The sequence below is a fragment of the Gavia stellata genome, chromosome 10 (assembly GCF_030936135.1).
Source record: "Gavia stellata isolate bGavSte3 chromosome 10, bGavSte3.hap2, whole genome shotgun sequence".
Classification (NCBI taxonomy): Eukaryota; Metazoa; Chordata; class Aves; order Gaviiformes; family Gaviidae; genus Gavia; species Gavia stellata.
This window is the reverse complement of record NC_082603.1, coordinates 35,278,501-35,301,764: the sequence shown is the minus strand read 5'-3', so window position 1 is coordinate 35,301,764 and position 23,264 is coordinate 35,278,501.

Sequence of the window (23,264 nt, the reverse complement as noted above, 5' to 3'; positions counted from 1 at the left end):
CTGATGCTCAGGACGGTGTTTCAGGAGATTTGGATACTCCTGGAAATAGATTTTAGCAGAAGCTGTAAGAGATTTCTTTCCAAAGTGACGCTGGGGTGGAGGCAGATCACCCAGGGAAGGGGGGCGGCCGGCGAGTGCCCCGAAGAGCCCCGAGTCGTGCTTCCCAACTTCCCAAGCTCAACTGTCTGCGTCCACACTCTCCTTCCTCGACCCACCTGTAGCTGCACTAGGAGAGTCAAATCACTCATTTCAACAGGTTTTACCTGCCTGCTCCAGGAGGTCGCCATGAGCTAACGACACTGGTGAGTGCACAGATTTTATTGATATTTTTTTTTTTTTAAACTCTGCTGGAGGAGTTGAAGGGTGGTGGGGGCAGCTCTTGGCACCGACAGCCCCCCGGCCCGCCAGCACAGGGCTCACCGTGCCCGCAGCCCCCCCGTGCTCAGGCCGGCTCCCCCCAGGCCAGCGACCGCCTCCCCGTTGAGTTTAACCTGCGTTAGGTCGGAGCTTGAGTAAACTTTCTTTTTTCTTGATCTAATACCCTCCTCGCGTTTAAAAATAGAGCTGTTCCTAAGCAATGGCAGTAAGTAGAAAGCAAAGCCTATTGAGGATCATCTCTGTGAACAGGTATTTTTCCCAGCCTAAGTACTGTAAACATTGTGGGCTGACAAATTATGAATCAGAGCCCTCCCTCCCCAGCCCGCGCTGCCTCTCTCCCATTATCCCCCAGAACAATAGCGGCAACCATCAGGAGCTGCGTATTTTCACTCTGGCTTTGAACACCTTGGTTCGCAGGTCAGATTTTCAAGCTTTTCCACACATTTTAACACCTTTAAAAAAAAGGAAAAAAAAAAATCGGGATGATGTTACTGTGGTGCAACCACGGGGGGCAAGAGCTGGAGAAACAGCCGTGGTCCTCAGGTTTGAAAGCAAAGCGCAGCCCTGGGCAGCCACCTCTGTGCACCCGTGATCTGCTGCCCCACGCACGTCCGTGCGTCCTGGCATCATCCAGGATGGGAACCCTCCTAGGCGATGGCAGGTAGGAGCAGGGAGGTGACTCCAGCGTGCTGTTGGCATTGCTGCAGACATTTTAGAGTCTGCATTAAAGTTAGGGAGTGAGGAGAAGAGCGAGAATCTCATTTCCCAGGATGAGCTCACCAGGATGCAGGCTGAGCGTGCAGGGGCAGGAGGACACGGACTGACGTTAAACCCAGTGACCAGCAGTAGGGCAGGGAGAGAAATCACGTCATGAGATGCAGAAAAGAAGTCCATTACTGCCAGGAGTTTCCCGGACTCAGCTGGGTATTTTTCATTGCTGTTTGACCTCTTTTTTTTCAGCTGCCCTTTCTACGCCCGTTTAAGGAGACGAGCCGGGTGGGGATATCCAGCCAGAAGAAGATGCAGCAGGAGGTGAGCAGCGCTCAGGAACTGCTCCATGGGCTGCACCTTTGCAGCACTTGCTGTCCCTCGTAGACCCCAAACTAACTTCATAATGAAAACCAAATTTTTTTCTCCTTAAGATTACTCACTTCATTACCTTGTGGTTATTTGCTCAAGGGATCGTATTTGTTTCAGAACTGTCCCTATGAGAAGTTCAGCGAGCCTGCGTCCACTTTCGACGATGGCAGGGTGGCTGCGGGCACCTCCTGCCCCTGATAAGAAGTGTGCTGCATCCAAAACCGGTCACAGTGATGCTTTGCCTCCGGCTGGATGTGTTCAGAGGTGTGTTTCCTGGGGATAGATTCTGCTCTCAGCTTTAATCATGGAGACCAAAATCATCTTTACTGATCTCAGCAGGGCTACTTGAGTTGTAAGCTCTAATTCAGGTCAGTACTTACGGGCTTAAATTTCCCAACCTGCCGGAGATTACTTGCCGTCAGCAGATGTTTGTGTTGGGCTCAGACAGAGGGAACCCGACGTGCCAGTGGTCTGGGGCTCCACTGCACCCACCCACCCACCTCTCCCCAGGGGGTCCCCAGCGCAGCGCTGGCACCCACCCTCCGCCCAGCCCAGCCAGGACGTTCGCTCGGGCACTTGCTCCCAATGGCAGCTTGGCTCGCAGGATCTTAAAAATGAGAGATGGTCGTTTGTGGTTGGAAACCCAGTCAAATCATGTGTGCATCACAGAATCACAGAATCACAGAATCACCGCGGCTGGAAAAGACCTGTCAGATCATCAAGTCCAACCACCACCCCAACCCCACCACGCCCACTAAACCATGTCCCGCAGTGCCACGTCCACACCTTCCTTGAACACCTCCAGGGATGGTGACTCCACCACCTCCCTGGGCAGCCTCTTCCAGTGCTTCACCGCTCTCTCAGGAAAGACATTTCTCCTAATATCCAGCCTGAACCTCCCCTGGCACAACTTGAGGCCATCTCCTCTTGTCCTTGAAAAACAAAACACATCCACGATGCTCTTTTGCTCAGGCACCCAGGGGTGAGCACTGGCCGAGGAGCAGCTCCGCTCTCCTTTATGGCTGTGTGCTCCTATGCAACCACTGCCCGAAAACCTGGAGCTGCACTGCTGCATCACAGGGGCTGCCGCAGTCTCCATCCGATGCGGGTGACGGGGAGGGCTGCGCGACCCTCACCCAATGCGGTGGGACCCTCAGCACCCGCAACCTGACCCACCCTGCGTGATCCCCTTTGCTATTCAGGAGGGCGTGCACGGCATTTTCTCACTGCAGTTGCAGAAGGGGCAAGGAAAGGCAGCTTTTTCAGCCCAATTGTTTCCATGTATGAAATCGGTATAAATTTCCATCATTCAGCCGGTGCCATTGAATAAGAAAAATAAGCACAAAAGGGGAAAATCACCATAAGACAAGAGCTGGCAGAAAGGCACGGGTGCCTGCAACTGAGAGAATTTTGGGAACAATCCCTGGCCGCTCTCCTCAAGCCCCTGGGCTCCTCGGTGGCCCCGGCTGCAGTGGCAATGGGAGCGAAAAACGGGACGTGAGCCCCAGTGTCAGCGCAGCTCTGGTCAAACGCTGGTGCTTCGGTGGCCTTCCCCTTCCTATGGAACATTGCAATCAAGTGTATTTAATGACTAATAGTGATGACTAAATAAAGCAGAAGCATTCAGGTTGTATCTAAATAGAAAAAGCCCAACTCAACATACTGAAATTAAAATTTTAAACAAAATCTTTATAATTTCTGTGGTTGTTAAAGAAGTGACTTGCTGTGAGAAGTAGGAAAATCCTTAACAGCCTGAGTGTGAGCTATCTACATGGGACCACTGCCCGTGGACGGGGATCTCCTTACAAGCAGGAGTTACGTGTATTTCAGCATCACAACGTCCACGCTGGTGGGTTCCCCGTGGTCGTGCCCACGCTGCTGCCAGCTCTGCCAACGCTCATTTAAAAATTCCACATGGTTGTACCACTTTTCTGACATAATACAGTTATACCAGGATTTTTCCTGACACTAAAACTTTCTGCATATTATAACTACTATTTTAATTCAACATGAACTGCTGTAAAAACTGCTTCAAAATGAAAATGCGTGACCTCCAGCATTGAGGTTGAACCAGAGCATCTGTCCTGGGTGGGGACTTTAAAGCCGTTGCCCGCAGACAGATGCTTGAAGAGCTCCCCAGCATCACACCACCACCGGGAGCTGCAATTCCTTGTGGCAATGTCCCCATGCTGGAATTGTGTTTGCGCTTTTACAGGCATTCGAAGGTGGCAAGCATTTCTATCCCGGTTTTGCAGTTCTCATACCTATTAAGGTTAAGGGCTCTTTGATGTGAATTCATTACCTGCATTCCAATGGGATGCACCCCCCCCAATTTTCTCAAAAGGAGAATGGCAGATTAAACAAACTAAAGACCCCCCATCTTTACTACGCCAAGTGTTTTCATCCTATTTAAACAACATCTTCATGGCACTGAACCGCAGATGGTACCTGTCTGGGGAGAGGGATTATGAGCGAGGGGGTGTCTGTGCCGTGGGGCTGGGACAGGCTCGTTTGGCACCAGGTGCCGGGTGCTTGGCGTGTCCTGCTCCCGCTGCAGAGGGGCAGTGCCCGTGGCCACCGCCACTCAGTGGAAAAACCGACTGCTCATGGCTTGGATGGGTGCACTCTTTGCTGGGTAGAAGACTGGCTGGATGGCCGGGCCCAAAGGATTGTGAATGGAGTTCAATCCAGTTGGCGGCCGGTCACAAGCGGTATTCCCCAGGGCTCAATATTGGGGCTAGTTCTGTTTAATAGCTTTATCGATGATCTGGGCGAGGGGATTGAGTGCTCCCTCAGCAAGTTTGCAGATGACACCAAGTTGGGTGGAAGCATTGATCTGCTGGAGGGCAGGAAGGCTCTGCAGAGGGATCTGGACAGGCTGGATCGATGGGCCGCGGGCAATTGTGTGAGGTTCAACAAGGCCAAGTGCCGTTGTTGGTTACAACAACCCCAGGCAACACTACAGGCTTGGGGACAAGTGGCTGGAAAGCTGCCCAGCGGAAAAGGACCTGGGGGTGTTGATGGACAGCCGGCTGAATATGAGCCGGCAGTGTGCCCAGGTGGCCAAGAAGGCCAACGGCATCCTGGCCTGTATCAGAACTGGTGTGGGCAGCAGGAGTGGGGAGGGGATCGTGCCCCTGTACTCGGCGCTGGTGAGGCCGCACCTCGAATGCTGTGTTCAGTGTTGGGCCCCGCACTCCAAGAAGGACACTGAGGTGCTGGAGCGTGTCCAGAGAAGGGCGACGGAGCTGGTGAGGGGTCTGGAGCACAAGTCTGATGGGGAGCGGCTGAGGGAGCTGGGGGTGTTCAGTCTGGAGAAGAGGAGGCTGAGGGGAGACCTCATCGCTCTCTACAACTCCCTGAAAGGGGGTTGTGGGGAGGTGGGTGTTGGACTCTTCTCTCAAGTGACAAGTGATAGGACAGGAGGAGATGGCCTCAAGTTGCGCCAAGGGAGGTTCAGGCTGGATATTAGGAGAAGTTTCTTCACCTCAAGGGTTGTCAGACACTGGAAGAGGCTGCCCAGGGAGGTGGTTGAGTCGCCATCCCTGGAGGTTTTTAAAAGACGCGCTTTGGGACATGGCTTAGTGGTGGACTTAGCAGGGTTTGGTTAATGGTTGGACTTGATGATCTTAAAGGTCTTTTGCAACCTAAATGATTCTGTGATTCTGTGATTCAGCCGCTGAGGACGTGCCCCACGTGCTGGCTGTGCCCATGGCGAGGATACGGCACAACTTTCAGCAGTGCTTTTTGCTGATACACCAGCTAGCAGCCCTGACCTTGGAGACCATTGCAAATATATAACCTCTTCCCTGTTCCCAGGGACTGGAAAAATCCATGGTTTCAGACTGTCTGGTGGCACTGCTGGCACTGCTTCACCTGCACAGAGCAAACCAACGTGGGGATGCGGGCGGCCAGTGCAGCACGCAGGCAGCGGGGAGGGCAGGGATGCTCCCCGTGTGGGGCTGGGGACCGGCAGCTCCTCCTCGCCGGGTAGGACGAGCAACAGGATGGGGCAGAACTTGATTTACTCACATGCTGAACAAAGGATTAAAAGCTCAGTGAGGAGTCCAGGTTTTGGCAAATTATTTACAGTTATTTTATTTCTTACTGTGGGGAAAAATTGTAAGATTCATTATTGCATACACTAATCACTTTGGTTAAGTGTCAAACCTGCACAATGTAATGCTGTGTTTTCATATATTAAAGACATTAACTGCCAGGAAACAGTATGGCATGACTGATTCATTTATTTTAAAAGAAGAAGAAATCAATATTAAGTATTTTGACTATTAGTAGCTAAAGCAGCACAACATATCTGAAGTCAATGTTTCCCCACTGAGCTGTATCGGTTAAGGACTCAGGCTTAGCAATTGCATTATTGTTATCAAAAACTGTTATTGGCTCTGTGAATCATGTTACTGTCAGGTTACCACGTACAAATTAATATGATAATAACACCCAGAGCCCAGGAGAGCACAGCCGGTGGTGCAGTGCGGGGGGGCGGGGGCAGAGGCAACCACGGTAGCAGTGGGTGGAAGTGATGTCCTTGCTTCTCTTTTGCTTCTCTTTGCCTTTCATCAAGTAAAATTGTTGGAATCAGTAACTGCAAAGCAAGAGCCAAGCTTGATTGCGATGACAGAGAGCAAGGCAAAAGACAAAAGCAGTTACTTACTTTGTTCTTCCTTCTGACCTACAGGTTCCCTTAATTCTTGACTCCTCGTACTTCTCTTGGCAACACATTAAAATAAAGCTTTTGGGCCAGTATGGCGACCTGGTCACTTTGGGAATTTATTTGCATATTTCAAGTGTCGCTGTGAATTTCTAAACAACTCAAGTCAAAACTGATGGAGATAAAACCAGCCTTTGCCCTGCAAAGCCTCGAGCTCGGCATGCCCAGCCTGACCTGGCCCCTCGGTCAGAGCCAAGGGGACACGCACAGGAATGGAGTTTGCTTTAATAAAGGCACTGCGAACTGGAGCAGTATTTCTCTGCTACGTTAGAATAAGTTATAATGTTTGTTACGAGAAAAGCAATCGCCTGGGTACAGAATATATTCATAATAAAATCAAGCACCTCATTGGATCAAATCTCTTGCCAACATTGGATATTCAAATTTTACTTCACGGTGTTTCCGTGCAAGCTCCACAAACCCTGTCCCCGCCCTGTGCCGCCCCATCCCGCCTCTCAGCATGGTGCCGCGGGAGCCCGGCAGCATTCTTCCCTCTGCTTGGGATAAACGCAGTATTTCTTCACGCGTGATCAGCCTGTGGCTGCGCGGACAGTCCCCCCTGGGCTCCTCTCCCCCAGCACACAGCCCGGGTCTGCCTCCGAGCCGAGCCCGGCAATCGTCGTCTGGGTTGATTGGATACACCTCCCACCAGAATTTCCATTTCTTTTGTGAAATACTTTGTGCTCAGCAAGAACCTGCCATAGGCAGTGGCCAAGCCGTTGTATTTTCTTCCCTCAAAGCCCCTCCTGAAACCCTTTTTGCTGCGCTATCTGGGAGCTATTTCAGAGAAGCTCTGTTGCCCCCATACCTCAAGATCACCCACCCTCCCCCTGACCCCTCGTCCCTGCGCCGTCCTGCCCGTCCCTTGCTGCTCCGTGTCCGTCTGACCCTGCAACCACCGGGCAGGACCCACCACATCGGGTCTCGCTTGTACAGCAGTCACAGAATCAGAGAATCACTAAGGCTGGAAAAGACCTGTCAGATCATCAAGTCCAACCACCAGCCCAACCCCACCATGCCCACTAAACCATGTCCCGCAGTGCCACATCCACACCTTCCTTGAACACCTCCAGGGATGGGGACTCCACCACCTCCCTGGGCAGCCTCTTCCAGTGCTTCACCACTCTCTCAGGAAAGACATTTCTCCTAATATCCAGCCTGAACCTCCCCTGGCGCAACTTGAGGCCATCTCCTCTTGTCCTGTCACTTGTCACTTGGGAGAAGAGACCAACACCAACATAACCACAGAGCATCTCCAAAGCCTGTGCAAATCTGCCGGAGCAGCCTGGGCAGACATGAGGATGCTTTTCCTCTCCAGCGACACAGAGGAGTGGGAGCTCTTCGCTTCCGACTGCTTTTTCAGCAGTTCCCTCTTCACGGCTCCGGAGCTGGCCGGGTGCTCCCGGGGAGCAGAGCGGGTAATGCCTGCCGGCAGCACGTCCCCAGACGGGGGGAAATCACCATACATTCAGTTTTCACCCAAGCTTCTTGCACAAATAACTGCTTAATGATCATCTCCACCGAAGGCTGCAGTACCTAAGTAGCATTTCATACCCCATAAAATCAAAGCCTCACTTCATTTAATAGTGCCATTTTTTTATAAGCCCTAAACTGCTGTACTTGCTGCGTACTCAGCAGCGTGCTGCACAGCCCAGCCGCAGTCACCTGCCACCGAGAGACAGGCAGCCCGGAACGGGAAAACCCCAATTCTGCAGAGGGTGGCATCTGCGAGACACCATAAGCACGTACATTTCCCGGGAAGTGGCTGGGTTTACGTCACTTTTGGAAACTCATGGTGATAGACAGTAAAGAGGAGTATCAGCTAATAAAGGGATGTCAGCTGAGAACGGATTTTAGAGAATATTAAACATCACAGGTCAGCAGCAAAAGGTGCTGAGCCTTGAAGGATTCCCATGCCACAACCAAAGTGGAATACAATTTCTGAGCGCAGAGCTGTTCTCCCCGTGCTCATTTCCCCTCCTTATTCATTTTTCTTTTCTATGCCCATTCTTTGCTAGTCAGATGGTGAAGGACAGTCAGATAAATGTAAGAAAAAGCGCATATTTGAGGATAATCTTGTGCCTTGTCAACCTCTTTCATGATGATTAGGAAGGAGGTTTGGACAAGATGCAGAGTGAGTTATGTCTGCAGCCGGAGAATAAAAATGCTACCACTGGTAGACTTTTCTTTCGATGATGATGAGAGGGTCATTGTTCTTCCAGGAAAGAGTGGTTCACGGATCCTTGCTCAAATTTAATTGCACATTTTCTTCTGCCTTAATTTTCTGCTACAGATTAAGCTGAACATTGCCAGAAAGTCTGGAATAGCAGAGAGAGTCTTACGCTTCCCAGTAACTCCCACATCTTCCCAATGCAGCAGTGGAAGCAGCAATTTTAGGGTTTTCAGATCTTAAAGGAAGTAAGCAGCAATTGTCACTTTTTTTTTTTTCTACAAAGAGTTTCTCCATACAACCCTCCACATCAGACTTTCCAAGAGCATCAAATTTTAATTCTTAATCATAACAGCCTGGATAATTGACCCAGACAGCTCTTCAGTTGCTTCCCCCACTGCTGCAGTCTGCTCCCGCTGTGCTGGTGCTTCCCAACATTCGACTCATTTTCCGAAACTTAGCCAGTAAAATGAAAAATCTGAAATTTTTATTTCATCTTCGACTTGTGTTTGGATTTTTTAGGAAGCTGGGAAGGGACTCGCCTGCCCAGACTTTAACCATCTAGAAATTTTTAAACATCTAAAAACTACCCTCTACAACAGAGGAGTCAACATCTCCGGGGAACCCATCCCCACCTGGAACAAGTGTCTGCCGTCTCCTCGGGGTCCCATTCCTCCCTGCTGGCCGCAGGGCAGGCCGGGTGGCTTGGGCAACCCGCCTGGCTTCGGCAGCGACGTCGAGTGGAGCTGAGTCTTCTCCCTGGCCGTTTCCAGGCACCTCTGATACCTCTGAGCGCGGATCCCCGGCGCTCGATGCTTTAACGCAGTGGCTGCAAGCAGCACATGCGCCGTTTCATCAGACTTCTTTAATTTCATTAAAATCTCAATATCTCTGCAAGAAGCCAAGAACGGCACTGGTAGAGATGTAGAGTATATGAAACTAAGAACAAGACTAAGAGAAATTGCAAAAATCTCTGTACTTTTCCTACGAAGTATTAGGTAGGTGAGAACCAGGGTTTAAATCCTTGTTAGCTGAAGTAGCTCTCCTGAATCCCTTACTGATTTATGGCAGCTCAGACTTTTGCACTGTGTCTTTATGACTAGATTTAGGACAAAGTCTCTTCTCACAACAACCACTATCAGAGCCAGAGTTAGAATAGGGGAGAAAATACCATCAAATACAGTAACTGACATTTTCAATTAACCAAGACTTTGCAGAGGAAGAAAGCAGCTTAGAATTGATAGGTCTGCTAGGGAAAATGGGAAAGAAAGTACAGCTCGTGGTAATAAAAATTGTAAGATGCAGCTGGAGAAGCCAAGGTATTAAAAATAAAAGTCATACATTAAAATCTTCAAAAGGAATGATAGATTTGTCCATACTCCATGCTCTTTTGTGTCAAAATAGTCACGCACAGAAGTAGAAAAGCAGAAGCTTTTCCTAACACCTATAGCCTCCTATAGTGAAACAGCCATCCACAGCCACAGCTGAGCTGATCTTAACAGCTCTTTGGAAGTGAATAACACCTCAGTCTCTCTTCATTTTTAGCAGCAGGATTTCTGGCACTCAGTTAAATTGAGGTGTTCAGATTTGTGACCATAAGTAGGTAACTTTAGGAACCATATGTGCAAGGCTATAGGCCAGCTAAATGTAGTCACTTTACGGTTCTGATAGCGCAATATATGACTTGTATTAGGTTACTAAATTATTAAATATAGTATATTGAGCCAGTTTAGTGCAGGTAAAGGGGTAAAGAAAAATGAAGGGATGAGGAAATGGATCACCTATCAGATTCTTCCATCTCCTGTTTTTTCAAACCAGACAGGGTTTTTGGCATCTAAAAAGTCCCCAAATTCTGCTTATGGGCTGAGAAAGTTCGATGGGATGACCCGAATTCATTAACACTCTTAACGCCTTCTGCTTCATTACAAAGAAGTTCGTAATTTGAGAGAAGGGATCAGGCTCAAGGCACGGCAGGGTAGCACGGGGGTGACCTCTTTGCCAAAAACATGGTGCTTCCTGAGAAACCGCTGCGGGACGAGAGCCAGAGCCATCACCACCTCCAGCCCGGGGGTGCCACGGGAGCACAGGAGTCACCCGGGGGCTTCGCGGCCGGCTGCGCAGGGGAGGGGTCCGCTGCCTCGCTGGCAGGGGTCCCATGGGCAACCATCAGAAAAACCAGTTCCCGGCTGGAGACTGCCAGCCGCAGCCTGTGCCAAGAGCAGACTTGAAACAAGCGACGTCTTTAAAGCAGAGCTATTTTTTTGAGAAGTTGCGCTGTGCTCTGCTCTCCTTGCAGTTCCCGTTTGATGAATTTCTCTTCAAGTAGAAAACCGAGCAAGAAAAGAATTCAAAACATCCATTAAAGTTTGCTGCCGGATACATAATTTAGCACACCGGCTCGCGGGGTGCACACGTGCCCATGGTGGATTTAACGTGCCCCTATAAAGCAGACCTTCTTCCTCCCAAACTGCACTTTCCCCATGACAGGTTAAATTCATCACAAAGCTGGCCCCAAAGTGCTGGAACACTTGGAGACCGCCGAGCGTCCCTCTGTCCCCGGGACCGCTAATGTCTGCTGACGGACCGCACAACCTCCTTTTATCCCAGCGCCCATGAGGAGGTCGCACTTGTTCGGGATTCAGGCTGCTGCTCTGAATTATGGATTCGGTGTGAAACATCTGGGCAGCAAGCCCAGCCCCACGCGCACCCTCTGCTTTCCGAATGATAGTTTAACGGCAGACAGCCTTTATGCTGGCCACGATAGGGAAGAGGATGATGAGAGTGACTTTGCTGCAGTCAGCCCTGCCCCGGGGGTGCATCAGGACTCCCTGATTTTCAGTGTTTATTTTTATATCCTGATTTTCTGGGTTTCCAAGGTCCTGGGCAGCCTGCTGCACGTGACCCTGCTTCGAGCAGGGGCTTGGGCTGGGCTGTTCCCAGAGGTCCCTGCCCCTTCAGCCGTCCAGCGATGCTCACAACATGTTTCTTGTGACAAAGCCATAGGAAGAGTAGGCAGGGGAGTGTCTTTCTCCCAAACAGACCTTTTCACTGAAAACCTTGCCACTTAAATTAGAAGAATAATAAAATCTTTAAAAAGAGTTAGATTTTTCCCAATGCTGTATGACACAAGGCTAAAAAGTCAACGGTGCATAAGAAACCACATGCTGAAGAAGAAACCTCATTAGCTGTTAGGAGAGAAACACATTTTTGTCGTTCTTAAAGGAATAATAATGTTGTGATCTAGCCATGAAAGACAACTCAGGGACGTTAAATGCCCTGGTACTAGATGCTATGTCAGGCAGAGAGATAAAAAAGTTGTTAACTTAAAAGTAAGCAGAGTGCAATGCACGTCTTCTGTTGCAGAGCATCGTGCATCATCACAATGACCAAACCACCCCCAACACATTGCAATTGTCTTCACCTGTACAGAAACCAACAGACCAAGACAACCATCCCACAGTCCAAAAACTCCTGGAAAATGCTTTACTTGGGACCTAAACCCCCGCCAAGCTGTGGTGCCCTGGCAGAAGGGGGATGTGGTGTGGGCAACGGAGGACTGAAAAGAGCTGAACCTCCATGCGGGGTGAGGTGGAAGAGTGCGGGTATTGCAAGGAGCCCCTGCCAGGCCTTCTGCACCGGCTCCCTTCAGGGACAGCAAGCCTTAAACACGTGCAGCAAGGAGGCAGTGCCATCTTCTCACTGAGCAATGTGTCCTCTGATGAATTGTTGCCATCTTTGGCAGATCATTCAGGAATTCCATGTTCATTTTCTGTGTAACTTCATCAACACCATGAAGTGGTGATGTTTTCAGTTATATACTGAACACTCAGTGTATAATTAAAAGAGCAACGGTTTCAGTCAATAAACTCTTTGTGATTGCCCAACTCTGGTATCAGACCAGTGTCGCAGAGCGGCTCCGCTGCCTGGGGGGCAAACTCAGCCCGGCCCTGCAGCGGGGAGAGATGAGCAGCCTCAGCTCTACGCATTAGCCATATCTTGCTCCCATCGCTTTCTTCCATGTGGGAGAGCAAAGGCATGGAGTGGAGTCAATTCTATGTTTGACTTAGTAAAAGAAAGTAAAATCAGGTTTGAGTGATTCCTTCCTCAGAAGTTTCTACTGAAAAATAAGAATGAAACCCTCTTGAACTGTAATATAAAGCATATTTTGCTACTAATACAATTGCACATCACTTTCACCTTATTTTTCTGTGGCTTCCCTATTTGTCCAAAGCAAAAGCTTTCTAATTTCCCATACAAAATGACTAAAACACATTTTCTTCTATTAATGCTTACAGTTTCCTTTATATACGAAATAAAATGGCTTTTTCTAGAAAGCCATTACACCCTTAGCATCGCACAAATAAAGTGGCCAGCCTTCATCGTAAAGGTGCTGGATCTCCAACGCATGCCTTGCAGTTCAGCTTCCCATCCCAGGGCAGGTGACATTCCCGATGAGCAGCCACTCTGTGTGGAGAGCCGGCAGCCCCGCTCACTGCTGGTCCCGATGGAAAGCAGATTCCCGGGCTGCGGCTGCGCTCGTGCCCAAAGCAGGAGGCCGGAGCTGACTGGGCTGCCGAGGCACCACCGCTTCCTAATTTTCCACCTCACTCTCTTTCCCCACGGTCCTTTCGAAGCCCGTACTCCATGCAACCTCTGCAGCAGTTTTCTTCCTCCCCTGCACTCCTTCCCATGCAAAGCTTGTCTCACAGCCCATCACCACACGCTCATTTTCTCCATCAGTGAGTCGTCGTTCCTCTCGCGTTGCGTGAGGAGTGACCGACCTTCTGCGCGGGGGGATGTAAGGACAAAACAAAGCAAGGAAACCTGGGCAGGGGTGGAAGACTACAGCTCCAGGGCTCCTGCACGGCTTGCACTGCGCGGTTGCTCAAGGATGAATTGGCAAGTGCTCAGTTGTCCACCTGCCCAAAGCGAGGGCGTTGCGTCACCGGGCTGTCCTGAGGTGGGAGTGCAGTGGGGCGACGGTTCATCCCTGGGCAGAGCTTTTCCCAGTGTGTTGATGCCAGGCGTTGGTCCCAGAGTGTTGTTGCAGAGTGACCACGCAGGCAGCACATGCATGTGGTGGGGACACGGGGGTGATGCACCACGCTGGCCGGACAGCAGCTCTGTTAGCACAAAAAATTGGCTGAATTGATTAAAAAGCTGGGTGGAAAATGTCGCCTTCCTCTTTGGACTCATCTTCCAGTGGTTTCCAGAGCACCACCCAATTAAGTGTTTCTGTGCTTGAATGCTGCTTTGATCCAACTGCCTTTGCTGCATTTTTCCTTGCCCCCACAAGCCTCCGGAGCTGCTGTCGGGGTCAGGGTTGGCTTGTGCAGACGTGGCTGCTCGATGCCTGGCTGGAGGCCCATCGGCAGCTCTCCCCATGGGCAGGAGAAGGGCTTTGGTGGCCTGGTGGGATCCCCATCTCCCTTGGCTCGTCCCCATCCATTGAGGGTGCTGCTGTGTTTCTCTTTATGAGGCTCCCTGTACTTTCCTTCTCCTCAACAGGGCATGCAGCTCTACATTATTTATAACTAACCTTTCTTGTCCATGCGCTGGGACAGACACAGTGAAAAACTTAGCTTAAAAAATTTATTTTCTTTGGGAAAAAATAGCAAGTGAATATGAAAAGAGATCATCTCTTGCATTAGCTGCTCCATGTTCCCAACCCGTCACGGGGGACATGCTATGCACATATCCTAGCCGAGTGGGGGGACGTGGCTGGGGGGTACAAAGAGTGTGAAGCCTCATTTTTCATCTCCTTTTACACTTATACAGTCCTTTTTACATAGTTCCATCTTGGGACACTGCAACCTCTGTAAGTAAGGGACCAAATCCTCCGGTGCTCCGGCAAAGCTCTCCCCATCCTGCCTTGGGAAGCAGGAGGCTTGAGCCTGGTCCCTTGGGGTGATGCCTCCATCGTGAGAGCGAAACGGTGTTTTCAGGAGGGTTGGTCCATGCTCACATGTGGTACCCATCAATGAGACTTGGGGTTCATGGAGAAGGTCCCGGTCGTTCACAGAGAAGGTCCTGGTGGCTCACAGCACGTCCAAACACCAGGCTCCAGGTCCACCCACCCATCAGGACACACGGGTGATTTCTGAGGACCAAGCTTCTGCCAGAAGGTCGCAGGTGTAAAGCTGCCTACACCTGCAGCAGAGTTTGTGCTCACTGCCAACAGTTTTTAGTTGAATGGCACTGAGTTTTCAATCTCCTTCCTGCCCCTCAGCTTCTCCCATGCTCTCCCACCCTCCCACTCCATCAGCTGGGCTGCTGTGTAGAGCATAACCTTCGCCAACAGTAAGGGTGGGCTCCTAAACTTTCATTCCACCCTAGACGTGACAGGTACCTCCACCGCAGTGCAGTGCTGAGTACTGCGGGTAGTCATCACTTCTGCAGCTTTCCCAAATGCAACTCCGTTTCATGAGGCGAAACAAGTACAAGCTCGTGCCCCCAGGCCAGGCAGCTGACGTGAGCCTTTCGGTGTATTTCGGACCCTTGAGATCATGACGCTCTGGTAGGGAACTGCTGGTGTAGTCAGACACGTGTCTTGCCTGGAGGATGTTAGCAGCGTCTACACGGCCGTTGCAAGCAGATGTAAGATCCCATGTCACCTGCAGGTGAGAAGCCACAAGTCCTGTTAGTGCCATGTCTCACGTTGAGCGGCCCTTGGCTGTCCTCTTCTCGGCGGAGGTGGGGGTGGTGGCAGCTCTTCGGTGCTCCTGTGAACACCCCCACCTACAACGCCTTCCCCTCAGGTGGGGGAAACATTAAAGGGCTGTTGGAGAGGTGTATCTCTAGAACCTCACCTGATTACACTGGCTTCAGTGATCGTGTTTCTGGTCAGCCTTGACAAGAGAAATGTCATCTGTAGCTCCAAAACCGTTCCTGGATGTCTTCCAATTCAATTTTTCCCCTTAATTTTTGACACAAAACACTTGTTCTTCATCATCCAAACGATCAAGGTGGTCTCCTTCCCTCCCTGCCCATATGAGGACAGCCCAGGAGGTTCCCCTGTTATAAATCTGAGCTTTCTTACACAAGGGGTAACCTAAAATCCTACTGCTGTTTATAGAGCAAAATAGTGCAACCAGCACATGCATAAGGCAGTAACTCTAGCAGCTCAGAATATTTACTTGTCGCCTAGTTTCATATCAACGAGCATCTTTGGAAGAGCCCTGGTAACTCTTCCCCCCTCCTAGCTGTTCGCCCGGTGCTCCTCTGCACGGCTTCGGCCAGGCTGGGACGGCCGCTGGGATGGATTACATCTCATGGCAGAAGAACGCAGCCGGATCCCCCAAAAGAGACGCCCATAGCTGCAGAGTGAAAGGATGACTCTATGAGATCCCCCCCTCCAAGCAAGGGTTCTCCTCAGTGAAGTTCTGGAGATCTATGGTGGACGTGCTGTGAGTGCGCACCGTGGAGCTGGAGGAGGTGCTCACAGCTGTCCATGGCGGTGCGGGCAGCATCGGGGCTGGCACACGCAATAGGAAGGAGAAACACTCACAAAAATGTCTAAGCAAAATATATTGCTCCTGGACCTGCCACTGACTTTGATAACAAGCCCGTGGAGAGAGAGGTCATGCACACTTAACGCTTTTGTATGCGTACAATCTAAGATCCTACTCCTAGGACTTTTCGAGGTCTTACGTGCAATCAGAGTGAGCGGCAAGGGTTTGGGCTAGAACTAGGCTGTATCTCCCAGAATAAAGCTATGAATAGGACATCACTGATCCTATGTTTTCATCACATCAAAGCAGCATCCCCACACATCTGCGGGAGAAAGAGCCTCCAGAACAGCCTCAGCAGGACTGTGCCATGGGAACAGGGCAATTACCTCCTCATCTAATGCACACTGTGATAACTTTGGCTGAGCTAGATGGGAGCAACTAGCAAAGTATTTTGCTGTATTAAGTCTTACTTTTTCCTTATAATGTTGTTTCCAGTATCTGGAAAATGAAACTTAATACGCTGCCTCAGTCCTTTGGTAAATTACTGGGGGCTTCATTTTTATAATAAAGCGTAAGGTAAACCCAGAGAAAGCAGCCAGGCTCTGGGCGCAGTGCTCACAGGACGGTGGTCGGTGGAAAGCAGGGCACACCGGCGGTCGGGGACCTGAGGTGGGAGGTGTGTGTGCTCGTGGGGCTGTGAGACCTGGGGACATCCCTGGGTCTGCTGGTGCCTGTGCCGGCGCTCGCCCTGCCAGCTCATGGGGCACAAGGACCAAACGGTCAACTATTTCCAACTTACGTTTGCTTTTGCATTACATAAATACTTGGAGAGAAGAACCCATAGCGGGTTTCGGAGCAGGCAAACTCCCAACCCCACAGCCCCAGGGAGCACCCAGGAGTAGGAAGGCTCCTTTTCACCTCCCCTTTCTTTTCCCAGAGAACAGCTTTTGGTGACCTGGCAAGGGTATTTTCGTGTTTACCATAATATTTGCAACGGCAGTGGATTAACCAAACATATTCTGATGCTCAGGCTTGAAGCAGCAAATGAAACAGCTTTGCCAAGTCAAGCTCCTGCGAAGGCAAACGTTGATGTCAAGAGAGCAGATGAGACTCCCTCAGAGAGGGGGATCGCTATAGGGGCTGGCGCTCACAACAACCGGGCCGGACACCGAAGCCTAGAAGGCCAGACTAAGAAAAGCACCACCCAATAAGAAGGGAAAATATGTTTTGCTTCTTTGCCGAAGCACTGCGGTGTTGGTTCCCCTCTCACACGGGCTGTGCAGGATTTCCTGGACTCAAGTGGAGTTATCCCTAGTTTGTACAACGCCACTACACATCAGCATCACCTCTCTGTAGCCTGTTTGTACAAATAATGTGAAGCCACTGTAATCTCTGAAATCGTAAACTGCGTGTTCTGTAGCAGCATTAAGATCAAAAGCATTAAGATCAGAATGTGAAAAATAGAATGAAAAAGATAACCAATGTAGAATAACAGCAGCAAAATGGTACTGCATCGTATCGGACTGTACTTATGCTATTTGATATTTACTGTATTTAATACTTCAAAATAACCACGTTGGCACTAGCATACGACCAGCAGCGAAACAACAGCCATGAAGGCAGTAAACGAGAGCACTAAGGTTTCGGCAGTAGAGCCAGGCAAGCACCAGTGCACCCAGTAATGCTGTTTATTCACGTTTGCAACGAACTGTTTGCAAGCCGCAGGACGGTGGAGTGAGCGATGGGAAGAGGGGCAGAGCCGAGCCGCAGCACACCCGTGCAGGCGGCGTGACCCACCCCACACTTCCCAGGAGGTTTTACAGCTCCTGGACCTCGGACAGCCGGAGGTCTGCGTAAGGAGTTGCAAAAGCATGCAAGTAATTAAAAAATGCAAAGTACTGCCAGAGTAGTAGGAAAGCAACGCTAGAGCCTTGTTTCACAGTGAAACAGCCTGAAGGCACTTCTGCGCACAGGCGACCAGAGTTACGCTCCGCTCTCCACTGAGGATGCTCAGGGGCTTCTCTCACTTACTGACAGCACGTGGCCTGAAGCACCTTGCGTAATCTTTCTTTTTTTCAAGCTGGGCTCATACAAACTTCTTATATTTCTGATCAAGAAAGGAAGATCTTGAAAATACTCTGCTTAGACATACCAGGGACCTCAATCTGTTTGTTCCTGGCTTTGCGTTAGGGCCTCTGGGGAGCCGGCTGCTTTTGCAAGCTCTGAGTCTTTAATTGAAAAGGAAAACAAAGCCCGATTTCAGGGGGAGCGGATGCAATGCCTCTCTCCCCACCTCCGCAGCTCGGTGTGCGGCGTTACTGACGTGCCACTTCCAGGCTTCCCAGGCAGCTCCCGACAGCCTCAGATCACATGAAAATCGAAATGCCCCAATAAAACAAAACAACCGCAAAACCCAGACCCAAGAACTTGCACAGCAAAGGCCCTACATCAGTTTCTGCCTCTTACACCCCACACACGAGGGCTGGTCCTGCCAGTGCAGCATCACGGCACAGCGTTTGCAGACCAAGCTCCCGCCAGCACCTCCCATGACTTGCTGGCCCCTTTGGGACAATTTCAGGGGGACAGAAAGGACCCAGCACCTACCACCCCATTCCTGCACCCGCGGTACCAAACCAGGGTGAGGAGCTGCTCCCTTGCCCCTTCCCCCCGGGCAGGTGCCCACCGATCGCACCTCCATCCCCTCGCACACCCTGGCAAGAGCTGAAGCAAAACTAGGGCTCCCCAAACCTCTTGCACCCTTCAAGGCAACCCGGCACTGGTGTCTGGCTTACCGTGGGCAGAAAGCGCATCTCTTCCCTCCCAAGGAGGAGCCCCCGCCGCCTCCTCTCTTAACGGCAGCTCCTTGATGCCAGGCAGCGGAGCATCCTTCGGGCAGCAGCTCCCCCAGCACAGGGTCCAGCGACGGTGAGCCGTCACGCCCCTGTTTCGGCGTGCAGCCCAAGGCTTTCGGGGAGCGGAGACGGTCCCCGCTGCTGGCTGGGCTGGGGAGCGGGATTTGCAAGGAGCTCCTGCGACAAGCAAACTCCTCCAGCCGCCCAGAAGCGAAAGCGGCTTGAAGAGCTGCCTGGAAATGATTATGGTACACAAAATGTTTCAATAAGGGCTGTGAAAGCCTGGCGCCGTATCTCCTGCCCTCCACTGGGAATGCATGACAGATTTTAACATAAACCAGCATACAAAAATAAGCCGACGACAACACTCCAGAGATCTCTAGTCTCCCTTAATTACAGTTATAAAGGTAAAATCAAGTAGACATCGAGCTCATGCTTGATTTAAACATAACATCAGAAGTGGAGAACAAAGGAAAATGCTCTCTTAGTTTACTGTATTTAGCCATTTATTGGCAGCTTCAACCTATTCCTCTATTTGTTTGCCTTTGTGCCAATAGTGACACGTTCTCACCCCTCCGGGATTGCCTTTGCCCTGTGGACATAACCACGAGATTTTGAAGGAGCGTTTTGCCCCTCTCTGCAGCCCCAAAGCCAGGGGCTGCACCTACACCCGTGTCCCATGCTGGGGTGCCCGTCGTTGAGGCTCACATCAGGGCATCCCACGGGGATGCATTCGCAACGGCCCCAGGAGGCACGTCCTGGGGCCGTGTCCCAGCGGGCTGGTTGGGGTGGGGGGCGCGGGGGGCACCCTGGCCCCGCAGTGGGGCTGGGGGTGGCTCTGTGCCGCAGACTGGGATGCGCTGGGTTGCACTGTCCCGGTTGCTCTGGGGAACGCGGTAGCCATGGGAACGCGGCGGGTTTAGATGCTGGCTTGGCTTTGCTTTATTACTGCCCCGGTCCTCCGCTGCCGCTCGAGGAACTGCTCTTCCCTGCTTCAAGCAGCTCCACACGCTCTCAGCGAAATGCCAGGCAGGGGGATGCTGTAGCCCTGTGCGGCAGGATGGACACACAGACACAACAGGATGGACAGGCAGACATGGTGGGATGGACAGGAAAAGCTCAAGTCCTCTGTCTGTGTGCCCGTTGCGCCCGCTGCCTGTAGCCGCCTTCACCGGCTCTTGGGATCCTACAACCTCCCAGCCTTCGGCCGGCAAAGACACAACGGCCTGAGGTTCCTCGGCTCTGGCCAAGGGAGGGTCCCTGAGGGAACGGGAAGGACCGGAGGAGAGGAAAGCAGATGGACAGGCACAAACCAAGGCTGAAAACGTAACACCTGTCGGCATCTCGTAGCAGTGCCTGAACCGCCGGGATGTGCTGCTTGATACACATTTGGAGCTTTAATGGGGTCCAACAGCAGAAGCGTTAATGTGAAGATAGGGTGAGAGAAGGAAAAAAGCCAGAGGAGGGGAAAGGGAAAGCACAGGGAAAGGGAAACAGGAAAAAAGAGAAGTAGCTATGGAGATGTTGTGCAGCCAGGATGCCTGAGGGGACACAAGAGTGGATAACTAAGGTCTATATAGTGCTTCATAGAAACTGCCGAGGGAGCTGGTTCATGATTTAACACAGAATCACAGAATCACTAAGGTTGGAAAAGACCTGTCAGATCACCAAGTCCAACCACCACCCCAACCCCACCATGCCCACTAAACCATGTCCCGCAGTGCCACGGCCACACGTTCCTTGAACACCTCCAGGGATGGTGACTCCACCACCTCCCTGGGCAGCCTCTTCCAATGCTTCACCACTCTCTCAGGAAAGACATTTCTCCTGATATCCAGCCTGAACCTCCCCTGGCACAACTTGAGGCCATCTCCTCTTGTCCTGTCACTTGTCACTTGGGAGAAGAGACCAACACCCACCTCCCCACAACCCCCTTTCAGGGAGTTGTAGAGAGCGATGAGGTCTCCCCTCAGCCTCCTCTTCTCCAGACAGTGTCCTTCACCATGAGACATCCTGGAGCTTTATCACTCCTAAACTCAGCCAAGCACAGATGACCTCTGCAAAGCGATCAGTTCTGAGCAGCACCGGTTGCTGCAGGGGTGCTTGCCCCGAAGGGACGGGGCTTGGGGCTTCCCAGGGACACAAAAAACCTCTTTTACAGGTTGAGTCCCTGCTAAGTCGAACAAACCTTTACGTCTCCTAATGAAAGGCCCTTTGGAGCTGCCACCCCAGCCCTGCAAAGGGGTGGGAGTGGGATGGGATGGGGCAGACAGCTCTCCCGGACCCTGGGGGTCACCATCCGCAGGTGATTATCATTGCAAAAATGTTCCCTGCAAGGAAAGGAATATTTTCTTCACCTCTACCTAAATTTGGCTGCAAGTTTGAAAAGCGCTAAGTAGCCCCAACAGAGCCTTCATTTGTTATTTTGATGAGCAAGCTTGGTGCAGTTTCCCCCGAGACTGCCTACCAGCTGGTGAACGCTTGTGCTCGAGATTCAGAAAGCTCTGGGTGTAGAATTCACGTCCTTTGGAGAGATGTCTACTTAGTCACAACAAATGCGGGTACTGCCTCAAAAACCAGCTCTCCAGCTTGGCACGGCTGAAAAATGAGAGACGTGAGCTCGGATACGAGGTGCAGCAAACGCATTCCTTAGAAACCCAGCAGCCGGAGAGATGACGGTGTCCTTCAAACTTGCTCCTTACCACGCTGCTGCCTCGGGAGCCACGGGGGCTGACATCTAATGGCATTTGAAATCCTCCGTTTGGGTTTTTTTTTCTTTAAATCTTATTCAGTTCCCTCTTAGGCTGCCGGATGACAGCCACTGCCTTCCCAGAGCAGAGTCAGGCCTTCAAGGTTCCCAAAGAACAAAAGAGCCACGAAGCAAGGGGATCCAGGACGCGTTTGGATGGGCGGGGGAGTGTTTCCGAACACATGGGAAAAAAAAAAGTGCAAAAGATGTCTTTTTTAGCTCTTTTTTTTACATGGAGAGAGCAGGAGTTGTCCACTTTTGTTTGACCCGCAGACGATCTCTGTCGGTAGCTGAAGACAGGAGCTCCACGACAGCACCAACGTCTTCCTCACGAGACGTGACTTCATGCATCAGGGTGTGATTTTCGTGCGGGATGTGATTTTTTTGTTCAGGCTGTTTCAAACTCTCCATTTATTTTTTGCCACTGACACTGAAGGAGCTGGCAGGAAAGCAGATTTGTTAAAATTCAGCTCAGACCATCCTCCCTGACAACCGAGGGAGAAAACTTAGGCTGGAAAACCTCCACGCCACTGAATCATTCGCCTCCCTGCGTCGCAGAAGGGGCTCTCCTGCAGGAGAAACGTCTTTCCTTTAAATGAGCAGAGAACAAGCAGAAAAAAATTCCAGACGCCCTTTGTAATAAATATCGTAACAACAGGAGAAAGGCGTGAACTCCTCTCTTTTCCCTTTATAGGTCCCATTAAAAGCATGCGGCTGCACGGGTTTCCTCCCGTTTCGGAAGGTGCTCGGTGCTAGGAGAGGCCAAGCGCACGGGCTTGGCTCCAAACCCCACAGAATTAATTGCAACACTAATTTCCTTCCACAGACCATGGATGCGGTGCATGGGAAGGTCGGTGGTGGAAAGGACACGACGCACACACAAGCAGGGATAAAAACATATCCCTGCCCTGGGCTATGGGGGTCTGCTCCGGCGCAGGGGCCTCCGACTTCATATCCCTCCGGTGTGGGCTCCATGCCGGTGGGGACCAGCCCACCTTGGATGTCCTCCCGCTTGCCTCTCCTTGCGTTGTGCACTAGCCACCTTGCAGATTGCTAGGCTGCTCTTCTCGCTTAGACTTTACTATTATTATTATTATTATTATTATTATTATTATTATTATTATTATTACACTTTCACTCTAAGCCCTATTTTCAGTTTCTTACAGCTTCCTGAGGTGATTATTTCGGGGGCTGGAATGTTTCACCTTTTCAGAGTTGAATATATGAAGGGTTTTTTAATTTCAACTGGTTTTGTTTGTGTGCGAACATTTAAAGAAAAGCCATGGATTAAAAACCAAACATCTATAAAGAAGGTTTTGGAGAGGTTTTTCATGTTAAATTATATTTACTAGTTTTACTTTACAGCCTGTCTGGTTTCGTTATGATTCAAAAGGATGCTGATGAAGCAGAAAGCCTCGAGAAAGGAGCAGTGGAAAGTATACAAGCTCTCGTTGTTTCTTCCTATAACGAAGGAAGGATGAAGCCCCAGGGAGCGCGGTCCAGGGACCCATCAGTGACGACATGCGCCGGGGCTGCTTTGCAACCCGAAGCCATTAAGGGCCGGGAATAGGATTAAGTACCTGGCCCTTGGCTCCGTCGCAATGTTAACGGCTCGGTGTAAATCAATTATCTCATGCTGGCCTAAAAATAAGCATTTGAAATTATTTGGAGCGCTGAACAGGATTTTGCTTCCTCCTCACACTTAGTCATAAAACTCTTTAATCAATATTAATGTTATAAACCCAGGCACGTTTCTGCCTTGTGCAAAGAAGCAAAGCACGGACCTATTCTGCACGGGGAATGCGGCTCTTGGTGGGTACCTGCTGGGGGGCGGAGGATATGCAGCGCTGTACGG